General features: G+C 46.9%; 1 protein-coding gene and 1 pseudogene across 3 annotated transcripts in view; both read left to right on the top strand.

The window, feature by feature from the left end:
• CDH1 (cadherin 1) overlaps positions 1 to 13800 on the top strand; it is a 100121-nt gene that overhangs the window by 50527 nt on the left and 35794 nt on the right. The window lies entirely within an intron of this gene.
• Positions 831 to 1322, top strand: LOC101006189 (annotated as a pseudogene). Its single transcript, XR_641613.3, has one exon. The product of XR_641613.3 is annotated as a 60S ribosomal protein L34 pseudogene (transcript).

The following is a 13800-nucleotide window of genomic DNA, read 5'->3' as shown; positions in this document are numbered from 1 at the left end:
TCATATGAACTGTGTACGTTGGTGAATAGCTTCTTTCACTCAGTGTAATGTTTTTAAGGTTCATCTATGCTACTGCGTTTTGCGGTGTTTGATCCTTTTTATTGCTGAGTAGCTATACCATATTTTAGCCATCCTAATCACTTTATAGGTTGACTATATATAACTATAAGTTGTTTTTTTAAATGGGTAAATGTGAAATAAGAAGAAAGTTGGGGCTGGACGCGGTGGCTCAGGCCTATAATCTCAACATTTTGGGAGTCTGAGATGGGTGGATCACAAGGTCAGGAGTTCAAGACCAGCCTGGCCAACATGGAGAAACCCCGTCTCTACTAAAAAAACAAGAAAATTAGCCAAGTATGGTGATGTGCACCTGTAATCCCAGCTACTTGGGAGGCGGAGGCAGGAGAATCACTTGAACCCAGGAGGCAGAGGTTGCAGTGAGCTGAGATCATGCCACTTCACTCCAGCCTGGGTGGCAGAGCAAGACTCTGTCTCAAAAAATGAATGAATGGATAAAAGAAAAGAAAGTTGGACAGGAGGATCCGTTCTCACTTTGTCACCCAAACTGGAGTGCAGTGGCACAAAAATGACTCACTGCAGCCTCTATGTCCCCAGCTCAAGTGATCCTCCCACCTAAGCCCCCCCAGGTAATGGGGACTACAGGTGCATGCCACCATGCCCAGCTAATTTTTTTGTATTATTTGTAGAGATGGGCTTTCCCCATGTTGCCCAGGCTGGTCTTGACTGGACCTGGACTCAAGTGATCCGCCCACTTCAGCCTCCCCAAAGTGCTGGGATTACAGGCATGAGCCACCGCATCTGGCCAGGTGTTTAAAAATAGAATAATGCGATTTTTCTTCGTCTTCCGGGGACGTTGTCTGCAGGCACTCACAATGGTCCAGCGTTTGACATACCGACGTAGGCTTTCCTACAATACAGCCTCTAACAAAACTAGGCTGTCCCGAACCCCTGGTAACAGAATTGTTTACCTTTATACCAAGAAGGTTGGGAAAGCACTAAAATCTGCATGTGGTGTGTGCCCAGGCAGACTTCGAGGGGTTCGTGCTGTAAGACCTAAAGTTCTTATGAGATTGTCCAAAACAAAGAAACATGTCAGCAGGGCCTATGGTGGTTCCATGTGTGCTAAATGTGTTCGTGACAGGATCAAGCGTGCTTTCCTTATCAAGGAGCAGAAAATCGTTGTGAAAGTGTTGAAGGCACAAACACAGAGTCAGAAAGCTAAATAAAAAAGATGAAACTTTTTTGAGTAATAAAAATGAAAAGACTTGCTGTAAAAAAAAAAAAAAAAAAAAAAAAAAAAATAGAATAATGCCCAGAACCTAATTTTGGAGAAACAGGATGTAAAGGGATGCAGGAGAAGGGAGTAAATGAATTAGGAAAGGGGTGTAGACCAGGATCTGAAGGACACATAGCAGGTGTTAGCAGTGATCTCTCTGCACAGATGGGCTTGTGAATACTTTGTGTGATTGGCTCATCCTTTTTTTTTTTTGGTAACAGCTTTACTGAAACATAATCCACATAGCATACATTACACCATTTAAAGTGTAGAATTTAACAGTTTCCCTTATAGTCACAGACGTAAGCAAGCATCACCACAATCAATTTTGTAACATTTTCATCACCTCCAGAAGAAATCCCTCACTCCTTAGTTGCTACTGCCCCAGCCCTGGACATCTGGATTCAGTTAGTCTGAGGCGGGGCCCTGGCTGAGTATTTTTAAAAAGTGCCCCAGGAGGCTGGGCCTGGTGGCTCATGCCTGTAATTCCAGCACTTGGGGAGGCTGGAGGTTGGGAGTTCGAGACCAGCCTGACCAACATGGAGAAACCCTGTCTCTAGTAAAAATACAAAATTAGCTGGGTGTGGTGGGGCACGCCTGTAATCCCAGCTACTCAGGAGGCTGAGGCAGGAGAATCATTTGAACCCGGGAGGCAGAGGTTGCCGTGAGCCGAGATTATGCCGCTGTACTCCAGCCTGGACAACAAGAGCAAAACTCCGTCTCAAAAAAAACAAAAATAAACAACAACAACAACAACAAAAACCAGGAAAGTCTCTGTGCAGCACGTTAGACCCGGACGGAAATGATGTTAGGAGGCATTTTGGTGCACGCTTTATTTCACCAGTGGGAATCTAAGCCTTACTACTGTCTATGAGGGCCCAAGACTTGTTCTCCCACATCTCAGGCCTGTCAGCTGCCCTTTCCTGCACGGGACAGCACGGGGAGAGGGGAGTAGGGATTTAGCAGCTTTGGAATTCAGTACAAGGGGCCTCCCTTGCCTCGGGGAATCCAACAGAAAGAAAAAGGAGGAAGAAACTGTGACGATTTTCTTTCTACTCATTAAGCAAACAGTTCCTAGAGTTGCGCACCCTGACCACAGGAATGTTCCTGGGTTGTAGTCCATGAAAATGATCAGTTATGGCCTCTGTTTTGGCAGACAGGCTGTGTGTTACGCATGCAGCCACAACTGGGACAAGAAAGCCCCTCCAATTTGCTGTGGAACCCAGAGGGCCTCCCCATTCTCCTTACTCTTTTTGAGGAAATCAAACACATTTCCCTCCCTCAGACAGATGGGGAAGCAGTCGCCCTCCAGCCTCCGCCTCTGCAGGAGGCCTAATGTCGCTGCCAGCTCCTTGCTAGAATGGAGATGAGTTGTTTCTCTCCCCTCTTCTTTAAAACGAATTGAGATGAGATTCCTTGCCAGTTGGTGTTGACTCTGGAAGATTGAAACCAAGCAGTTGGTTTTGACTTGAGCAGAGAAGCAACCCCAGCTTCTCCAGTCAAGGCACCAGATCCCAATCCAGGCAGGAATATTGAGATGAAACTGGGTGGGCTTGTTAATCAGTGGGCACACTGGCAGTTTCTGTACTCTCTGGGAGAGGCCTGGAAAGAGAAATGATTTAAAACTAAGTTCTCTTCTGGCCTTGTTGTCAAGAAGGGCATGGGGCATGGGGAGGCAATCTGGCCCTCAGGAACAAGAGCTAAGCTTTCTCATAGGCCTGTGCTAAAATCATGTTAATTCCACTTGAATGTTGGCCCTGGGTGGGCAGGAGTGGTTATCTGTTGTGCTTGTGGCTGGATCTTCAGTACTACAACAGGCTGCCCCCCATGCAGCAGGCATGCACACAGTAGGTGTGCAGGTTTTGAGTAGACCTTGGAACTGTTCCCCCCCACACTGCTGCCTGCTGTCTCCCTTATGTTAGCACACAGCTTGACGCTGGGGCAGTCTCTTTCACTTCCCTTTATTCCTTCATATGCCCTAATATTCCCTAATGTCCTTTATTTAGTAAGTTGTCCTGCCTCTCGCATAAAGCCCTTGGAAATTCCTTACCTGCTTATATTTATCTATTACACTTTTCATTCCTGACACTTTTTTTCTTTTTCTTTTTCTTTTTTTTTTGGATCTAGCATCTCAATCTGTCGCCCAGGCTGGAGTCCAGTGGCACAGTCACAGATCACTGCAGCCTCGACCTCCTGGGGTCAGGTGTTCCTTCTGCCTCAGCCTCCTAAGTAGCTGGGACTACAGACACGTACCACCACACCCAGTTAATTTTTAATTTGTTGTAGAGATGGGGTCTTGCTGTGTTGCTCAGGCTAGTCTCAAATTCCTGGGCTCAAGTGGTCCCCTCACCTTGGCCTCCCAAAGTGCTGGGATTACAGGCATGAGCTACCATGATTACTTATTGATTTGTTAATGATCTATTTGACATTGAAATGAAAGCCCCATGAGGTCAGGGACTTTGCTTTGTCCATTGCTGTATTTCTCAGGCCTTAGGATGATGCTTGACAAAGAGAGGAAGGGCGGCTCGCTAAAGATGTACTGAAGGAAGAATCCTTGAAGCAATCCCTCAAAGGAGGTGGAGACGTCTGCCTTTTATATTTTGTTTGTTTATTTTTTTGAGATGGAGTCTCTCTCTGTTGCCCATGCTGGAGTGCAGTGGTGTGATCTCAGCTCACTGCAACCTCCACCTCCCAGATTCAAGCGATTCTCCTGCTTCAGTCTCCCAAGTAGCTGGGACTACAGGTGCACGCCACCACGCCTGGCTAATTTTTTGTATTTTTAATAGAGACAAGGTTTCGCCATTTCGTCAGGCTGGTCTCAAACTCCTGACCTCAAGTGATCCGCCTGCATCGGCCTCCCAAAGTGCTGGGATTACAGGTGTGAGCCATCGCACCTGGTTGTCTGCCTTTTATAGAATGGGGGACCTGATGCTTGAAGGAGGTTAAAATAATTTGCCTACGGTGGCACCTATGAAGCAACACTGGGATTTGAACCCACCTTAGTCTGATGCCATTCACACGAATGTAAAAATATAAACGCTGACTTTTTTTCCTTTTTGTTTTTGAGATTGAATCTCACTGTGTCACCCTGGCTGGAGTGCAGTGGCATGATCCTGGCTTGCTGCAATCTCTGTCTCCCAGATTCAATAATTTTCCTGCCTCAGCCTCTTGAGTAGCTGGGGTTACAGGCGCCCACCACCATGCCCAGCTAATTTTTGAATTTTTATAGAGATTGGGTTTCACCATGTTGATCAGGCTGGTCTCAAACTCCTGACCTCAGGTGATCCACCTGCCTCGGCCTCCCAAAATGCAGTGATTACAGGCATGAGCCACCATACCTGGCCTAAACATTGACTTCTTTTATTTTTTTTGAGATGGAGTCTTGCTCTGTCACCCAGGCTGGAGGGCAGTGGCACAATCTCGACTCACTTCAACTTCCACCTTCCCGGGTTCAAGCAATTCTCCCGCCTCAGCCTCCCGAGTAGCTGGGATTACAGGCATGCACCACCACGCCCAGCTAATTTTTGTATTTTTAGTAGAGATGGAGTTTCACCATATTGGCCAGGCTGGTCTTGAACTCCTGACATCAAGTGATCTACCCACCTCAGCCTCCCAAAGTGGTGGGATTACAGGCGTGAGTCAGCACGCCTGGCGACACTGACTTTTAATCAATTCCAGAAGCGCCATTCATGACCCTTCCCCGCCGGGCTGGTTCCGATCAACACCCATGGTGTTTGCCGACAGAGAAGGAAACAGCATTTGTCCAAGCAGAACCATGGTTGGGAAATCAAAAAGACACCAGTTGCCAGCGTGACCAAGTCTCTTGAGTCATCTTAAACAAAGGGAAAAAGTCAAGGGCGATGGCTTACACCTTTAGCCTTGTTTCTCCCCCTTCACAAAGTAAAGGGTAAAAGGTCCTGGGCTAATTTTTCCTTATCTTCAATGTAACTGTTTCCTCTCTCCACCCCTGTCTGCTTTGATGGGGACAGAAGCCAAGGGGACTTTGCTCCCTGCTTCCCATCCAGGCAGCGCTCATTGTTGACATCTGTTTTCAGGGTGTAGCTCAGTGAAGACAGAGACGATATATAATTTGTTCTGGGCACATATGTTTGGGGGACGTTAGAAGGGACTTGATAAGCTTCATGCAAATTAACTTCCAATCCCTGGGAACCCATGGGGGTTGCCTGTCAACAGGGGTGCAGGAGCCTCAGCTGCCGCCCTGAGAGCACATTGCAAGGATGTTGTGGGCACGTTAAGAGGCATGGTTGTGCAACGTGATACTCCAACCTGCTTATCTTCCCTGGAAAAACGTTGCTGTTGACGTTGGCAGTTTAGAGGAACTTTGACTTATTTCAGCTTATGCAAAGTGGTAACATACAGCGAGACCTTTTTGAAACTGAAGTATAGCACTTCCTCCTCTGTGTGGCTGGTGGAATATCCTTAGGTTTCTCTGAGGCCTGGAACTGGATTTCCAAGGCTCAGTTTTCATCCAAGAAGAGAGGGAGTGTGTATAATGATGCTTTTGCTGTTATTCTCATTCAAGCTACTCTCCAACTGCCCTATTCTTTTGTGAGAAGTAACTTCTTAGTATCCATTCAGCCAGCGGACTTGTGAATGGCTCATCAGTACTAACAGACAGGCTGCCTGGTGAGTCCTGGCGGCTAAGTAGTATCAGACCACAGCTTCCATCACTTCATAGCTATGGAACTTGGTTAAGTTCATCTCTGTTTCCCCATTTATAAGAAAGGGATGCAGCCAGGCGCGGTGGCTCACGCCTGTAATCCCAGCACTCTGGGAGGCTGAGGTGGGTGGATCACAATGTCAGAAGATCGAGACCATCCTGGCTAACACGGTGAAACCCCGTCTCTACTAAAAATAAAAAATAATTTAGCCGGGCGTGATGGCGGGTACCTGTAGTCCCAGCTACTCCGGAGGTTGAGGCAGAATGGCGTGAACTTGGGAGGCGGAGCTTGCAGTGAGCCGAGATCACCCTACTGCTCCAGCCTGGGCAACAGAGCGAGACTCTGTCTCAAAAAAAAAAAAAAAAAAAAAAAAAGGGATGCTGGCCAGGCACAGTGGTTCACGCCTATAATCCCAGTACTTGGGGAAGCCAAGACGGATGGATCGCTCAAGGCCAGGAGTTTAGGACCAGCCTGACCAAGATGGTGAAACCTTGTCTCTAGTGAAAAAATACAAAATTAGCTGGGCGGGATGGTGCACGCCTGTAATCCCAGCTACTTGGGAGGCTGAGGAAGGAGAATCCCTTGAACCCAGGAGGCAGGAGGCTGAGGCAGGAGAATCCCTTGAACCCGAGAGGCAGAAGTTGCAGTGAACTGAGATTGCACCACTGCACTCCAGTGTGGGCAACAGGGCAAGACTGTGTCTCAAAAAATAAAAAAAGATGGGGGAATGCTAAAATCCCTACCACACAGGACTGCTTTATCTAATAAGGATATAGATTGTTGTTGTTGTCCATAGTCTTGTTTTTGTTTTTGTTTTTTGATACAAGGTCTCACTCTGTTGCCCAGGCTGAGTGCAGTGCTGCCATCACAGCTCACTGCAGCCTCGACCTCCTGAGCTCAAGCAATCCTCTTGTCTCAGCCTCCCGAGTAACTGGGACTACAGGCACACACCACTGCTCCCAGCTAATTTTTGACTTTTTGAGTTTTTTATAGAGACACGGTCTTGCTCTCTTGCCCAAGGTGGTCTCAAACTCCTGGACACAAGCAATCCTCTTGCCTCTGCCTCCCAAAGTGTTGGGTTACAGGCATGAGCCACCATACCCGGCCTTGTGCATAGTTCTTAGTAGCAAATGGACACACACCATTAGAAACTTATCAAGTGAGAGTCAGTCTTCTTGGTGGAACTTAAATGTCCTTTTCAACATGCCCCTAGTGTGGACAAACTGGAGGCCTGATTGTTCGTTCCTTTGCAGTTTTATTTTTAAAAATTCGTTATTTTAATTTTTATTACTATAATTTTAGAGATGGGGTCTTGCTTTGTCACCTAGGGTGGAGTGTGGTGGTACAGTCGTGGCACACTGCAGCCTCCAACTTCAGGGCTCAAGCAACCTTTCTGCCTCAGCCTCCCTAAGATCCGGGACTACGCGTGCACCAACATGCCGGGCTAACTTTTTAGATTTTCTGTTTTTGGTAGAAAATGAGGCTTCGCTATGTTGCTCATGCTAGTCTTGCATTTGTAAACATAGAATTACATTTTCTGCTGAGCATGAGTGCTCAATAAACCTGTAATGTTTACTGATTTCATGAACATTCATTAAAAGAACACATACCAGAATCCCCAGTGCCATCTAAGAAAATAGCCTGGAAGGAAATCTTATAGGCAGCAGTATCTGTGGAGATGGAGTTAGAAACACTGTCCCTAACCAGCAAAAAGAAAAATGCCTGACTAGCTGAATGAGGCTGTCTTCCCAGGATTCCTTTCTTCCATCAAGTTAGATTTCATTTTTTTTTTTTTTTTAATTTTAAGAGATGGGGTCTCACTATGTTGCCCAGGCTAGTCTCAAACTCCTGGGCTCAAGTGATCCCCTGCCTTGGCCTTGCAAAATACTGAGATTACAGGTGTGAGCCACCACGCCTGGCTAGTTCTCTGATTTTTTTTTTTTTTTTTTTTTTTTTTTGAGATAGAGTCTTGCTCTGTCGCCTATGCTGGAGTGCAGTGGTGCAATCTCGGCTCACTGCAACCTCTGCCTCCTGTGTTCGAGCAATTCTGTCCCAGCCTCCTGAGTAGCTGGGATTACAGGCGCCTGCCACAACTCCTGGCTAATTTTTCATATTTTTAGTAGAGACAGGCTTTCACCAGGTTGACCAGGCTGGTCTTGAACTCCTGACCTCGGGTGATCCACCTGCCTTGGCCTCCCAAAGTGCTGGGATTATAGGCATGAGCCACCACACCCAGCCAGTTCTCTGATCTTGTCCTCCAGTTTTTGTGCATAACTGAGGCGGAGCTCTCAAGTTCAAATGGTCTTTGAATAAAGCTAAATGCAGGCCGGGTGCGATAGCTCACGCCTGTAATCCCAGCATTTTGGGAGGCCGAGGTGGGTGGATCACGAGGTCAGGAGTTCAAGGTCATCCTGACCAACATAGTGAAACCCCGTCTCTACTAAAAATACAAAAAATTAGCCGGGCGTGGTGGCGGGTGCCTGTAATTCCAGCTACTCAGGAGACTGAGGCAGGAGAATGGCTTGAACCTGGGAGGCGGAGGTTGCAGTGAGTTGAGATCCTGCCATTGCACTCCAACCTGGGCGATGGTGCAAGATTCTGTCTTTAAAAAATAAAATTGCTAAATGCAGTATTCTTTGGTGTTTGCTGTGGGAAAGAGGGAGGCAGTCCATAATGTGCCCTTTGTGTGCAGCGTGGGCAAAACACTGCTTCCAACTAGTTGTGTCTAAGACACTGGGTTATTCCACTGGTTACCAAATAACTCCACTATGGTTTGCTGCCTTTCATAGCAGGCCCCTGCCCTTAAAGCCCAACATCTTCTGAAAATAATATAGAGGCTTTGGAGACTATCTTGTTTCTACCTACTCACATTCCAGTTATGGGACCCAGGCGGGCGTGGGAGAAGAAACGGGATCGCCAAAGTGGGACTGTTCCGTGTGGCATGATGGCAATTCCAAGCAAGGAATGTTGCTGAGTGCTCAGAGCCTGCCCCGGGACCAAAAGCTTTTCATGAACTTGGGTTTCTTTTGTATTTGAGCATCAGTCATCTCTCTTGGGGTCCTCTCTTGAAAGCTACTTTTGCCCAGTAGGCTAGAAAGTGGGGCACTATAGGTTTAATAACAGCATGCAGGGGTCACAGGGTGTTAAAAACACTTTTTAAAAGACATTCTTACTAGTTTTTGTCATTTAAAAAAAAGAAAAAAAAGGAATTCATTCTAATTGTAACAGGCAATGTAGTACAAGGATATATAAGGAAAATATGTTGTTGTTGTTGTTAAACTGTTTCCTGGCCAGGCACAATACTTGTATCTGTAATCCCAGCACTTTGGGAGGCCGAGATCGGTGGATTGCTTGAGGCCAGGAGTTCAAGACCAGCCTGGGCAACATGGCAAAACCCCATCTAGTCTTGTAAACATAAAATTACATTTTCTGCTGAAATACAAAAAATACAAAAATTAGCTGGGTGTGGCAGTGCATGCTTAAAATAGAGCATGGCACACTGATATTCTACGAATGCTTAAAATACTAATAAAATAGGCCAAGCATGGTGGCTCCTGCCTATAATCCCAGAATTTTGGGAGGCTGAGGCAGGCAGATCACCTGAGACCAGAAGTTCAAGACCAGGCTGGGCATCATAGCGAGACCCTGTCCCTGCAAACAATAATTAAAAATTAGCTGCAGTGGTGTACACCTGTAGTCTCAGCTACTCTGAAGGTTAGGTGGGAGGATGGTTTGAACCCAGGAAGCTGAGACTGCGGTGAGCCAGTGTTTGTGCCACTGCACTTTAGCCTGGGTGACATAGTAAAAGCCTTTCTCAAAAAATTAAAATGAGGCTGGGTGCAGTGATTCACTTCTGTAATCCCAGCACTTTGGGAGGTCAAAGCGGGAAGATTGCTTGAGCCCAGCAGTTTGAGACCAGCCTGGGCAACATGGTCAGACCCCATCTCTACAAAAATAAAATTAGCCAGGCATGGTGGCATGTACCTGTAGCCCCAGCTACTCAGGAGGCTGAAGCAGGAGGATTGCTTGAGCCCAGAAAGCCAAGGCTGCAGTGAGCAGTGTTTGCACCACTGCATTCCATCCTGGGTGACAGAGACCTATCTCAAAAAGAACACAAATAAAATATGAATAAAATAGTTGACAAAAGCTAGTTGAAGCTTAGTTGAGGCTGCAGTTTTTGATGATGGCGATGATATTATTGTGGTGAAAAGACTTTCCCAGCTGGGCGCAGTGGCTCACACCTATAATCCCAGCACTTTGGAAGGCTGAGGCGGGTGGATCACTTGAGGTCAGGAGTTTGAGACTAGGCTGGCCAACATGGTGAAACCTTATCTCTACTAAAACTACAAAAGTTAGCTGGGTTGCCAGGCACGGTGGCTCACGCCTGTAATCCCAGCACTTTGGGAGGCCAAGGCAGGCGGATCACGAGGTCAGGAGATCAAGACCATCCTGGTGAACACAGTGAAACCCCATCTCTACTAAAAATACAAAAAGCCGGGTGTGGTGGCGGGCGCCTGTAGTCCCAGCTGCTCGGGAGGCTGAGGCAGGAGAATGGCGTAAGCCCAGGAGGCGGAGGTTGCAGTGAGCTGAGATCACGCCACTGCACTCCAGCCTAGGCGACAGAACGAGACTCCGTCTCAAAAAAAAAAAAAAAAAAATTAGCTGGGCATGGTGGTGGGCACCTGTAATCCCAGCTACTCAGGAGGCTGAAGCAGGAGAATCGCTTGAACCTGGGAGGCAGAGGTTGCAGTGAGCTGAGATTGCATCATTGCACTCCAGCCTGGGTGACAGAGTGAGACTCCGTCTCAAAAAAAAAAAAAAAAAAGACTTTCCCACATAGAGATGGCCAGTAGTGGGGTCTTAGCTTTTTTTTATTGGGATTTGGTTTTTACACCAAGTGACCAAATAAGTTTATGAAAGGTGGGCATGCTGGGTTAAAGAATACTTAGACCCTTGTTAGCTTTATTTTTGTTAGCTTTTTTTATGGGCATGTCGAAATATACCCAGTCCCCATGTACTGATCCTCTAGTTTCAACATTTTGCCATTCTTCTTTCCTCCCACTTGCGGGGCTCCGAGACAGCCCAGCCCTTGCCAGGGCGACAATGAGCTTCCCAGAGCCTTCCTGGAGCTGGAGAACCTTTCAGTCTTTCCTATAATTTCCTATAATCAGCCCAGGGGATCAGCTTGTGTGGGGAGATAATGAGTCTTATGAACACCTGGAATTCAGGTTGGGGCTCCCCATCATACTGTCACTTCTCAAAGGGTAGGGCTTAACCACCATTCAGATGAGGTGCCCCAAAGCAGGTTAAGTGCCTTGGATCAAGTTATTTGCAAAACCATTTTCATTTTTTCAGGCCGCCACCCTTGGCAAGTCCAATCATGCTTGTCTCAGCTTTCACTGCCTGGATTTGGGAAGGCTGGAGAAAGGAATTCAGTACAGCCCTCATTCCCTGTTTACATGACAAGCCCCTAAAAATGACCCAGTTGCCCCATTACTTCTGCTGGGGATTGGGGAGGGCTCTTTGAGGAGCATCTGGTTTTGCTAGTTTGAAAAGAAATTCCTATTTTAGACTTAAAAGGATGGTATCTGCCCATCCTTTAAGGACTTGGCATTTCTTCTTGATGCTTTCATCATCTTATGGCTCAGCTGTTCAGTTAACAAATACTTGTCTACCCAAATACACAACAATAATAGTCATCTCTTCTATTTGCATTGCTTTTTAACTTAGAAAATGTCATCCCATTCACTGTCTTGGTCTTCACAAAATCCTAAAGAGGTAGGCTCAAACAGTGGCGATAACCTTTATGTTATAGTAGAGAAAGCCAAGGCCCACAGAGGTTTAGCCATTTGCTAAGGCCACCCAGCAAGAACATGGCAGAATCTGGGTTTATAATCCCGTCGCAGACCCTGGATCCAATCCTTCCTTGCCTCTGTCTTACCATCATTTATTATGGCTCCCCATGCTCACTCCATCCTTCCCTTCAAGTTGCGGAAGTGAGTTGTAGACCCAGTCTGAGGGCTGAGAAGGTAGGGGTTGGGGCGTGGTGGTGATTTTTTCTTTTTTTCTTTTCTTTTTCTTTTTTTTTTTTAATGAACTGGGAGGGAGGGTCAGGTGGGTGACTCTCTGAATGACACAACTCCCTTCCTATGAATGAATGAACTCTGGTTTGGTTGCTCAGTTTATTTGCCAGGTACGAGACTCCCAGCTATTGCATGGGGAGCCTCTGATCTCAGTCTTGGGATCCTAGCTTGGAGGCATAATCTTCCTTTTAAAAATAACCAAGGTTGGGACCAGGCATGGTGACTCACTCATGTAATCCCAGCACTTTGGGAAGCCGAGGCGGGTGGATCACCTGAGGTCAGGAGTTTGAGACCAGCCTGGACAACATGGCAAAACCCTGTCTCTACTAAAGTTACAAAAATTAGCCAGGTGTGGTGGCGCACGCCTGTAATCCCAGGAGGCTGAGGCAGGAGAATCGCTTGAACCCAGGAGGTGGAGCTTGCGGTGAGCCAAGATTGTGCCACTGCACTCCAGCTTGGGCGACAGAGCGAGACTCCGTCTCAAAAAAATAAAAAATAAAAAAAAATTAAAAAAATTAAAAAATAAAAAAATAACCAAGTTTGGCCGGGCACACTGACTCACGCCTGTCATCCTAGCACTTTGGGAGGCTGAGGCAGGAAGACTGGTTGAGCCCAGGAGTTCTAGACCAGCCTGGGTAACATAACAAGACCCCATCTCTAAAAAAAAAATTATTTAAAAAAAAACAACAAAAAAAAGCCTTACTAGGGTCTCTCCAGAGAGAGGAAGAGCCAATCATGAGACTAACCCACGTTAAAGACCTGTCTCAGCTCTGCCGTTTAATAGTTACGGGATGTCAGGTAAATTTCTTTTTTTTTTTTTTTTTTTTTTTGAGACAGAGTCTCGCTCTGTCGCCCAGGCTGGAGGGCAGTGGCCGGATCTCAGCTCACTGCAAGCTCCGCCTCCCGGGTTCACGCCATTCTCCTGCCTCAGCCTCCCGAGTAGCTGGGACTATAGGCGCCCGCCACCTCGCCCGGCTAATTTTTTGTATTTTTTAGTAGAGATGGGGTTTCACCGTGTTAGCCAGGATGGTCTCGATCTCCTGACCTCGTGATCCGCCCATTTCGGCCTCCCAAAGTGCTGGGATTACAGGCTTGAGCCACCGCGCCCGGCCCCAAGGTAAATTTCTTTACCTCTGTGAGCCTCAGTTTCGTCTTCAAAATGGAGAAAATCGGGTACTTCCCCTCTCACCCCCCAAACGCGGTCTTACTTTTCTCTGGCAAGGGCAGGGCTGTTGGCTTCAGAAATGTTTGCAAGGGTGGCCCCTGGTGGAAGAAATGAGAACCGCTGCCCAGGCGTCAGGGATGGCTTCAGGGCTGTCTGGCAGAAACCTGAACTTCATGTCTAGCCTTGTAAGATAGGACAGCGGGAATTTTTATAAAAGAGCACTTGGATGAAATAGAAATTCCATCGGACAATTATTTGAAAAGGAGGAAAACAGGCCAAGCTGAGAGTTTCCTAGAATGAATGATCTTACCAACTGTTCCCCTCTGCCTGGAAGCCTCTTTGAGTCAGGCTTCTGCAAGGCTGGCTCCTTCAGGTCCCAGCTCAGGTGGTTCTACCTCAGAAAGCCCTGCCCTCACCATTGCAATAGATGTTACATCTTCAGCAAACTCCCTTCTCCTCTGCCACTCTTATATCACCCTCTTTTATTTTAATTTCTATTACTTACCACTGCCTGAAATTATAAGTTCCTGTCTTTGTCCATCTCTTCCTCAGTAGTGTAAGCTCAATGACAGC

The sequence above is a fragment of the Papio anubis genome, chromosome 18, assembly GCF_008728515.1.
Source record: "Papio anubis isolate 15944 chromosome 18, Panubis1.0, whole genome shotgun sequence".
NCBI lineage: Eukaryota > Metazoa > Chordata > Mammalia > Primates > Cercopithecidae > Papio > Papio anubis.
The sequence above is the reverse complement of the archived record's forward strand: the minus strand, read 5'-3'. Positions and strand labels throughout refer to the sequence as shown.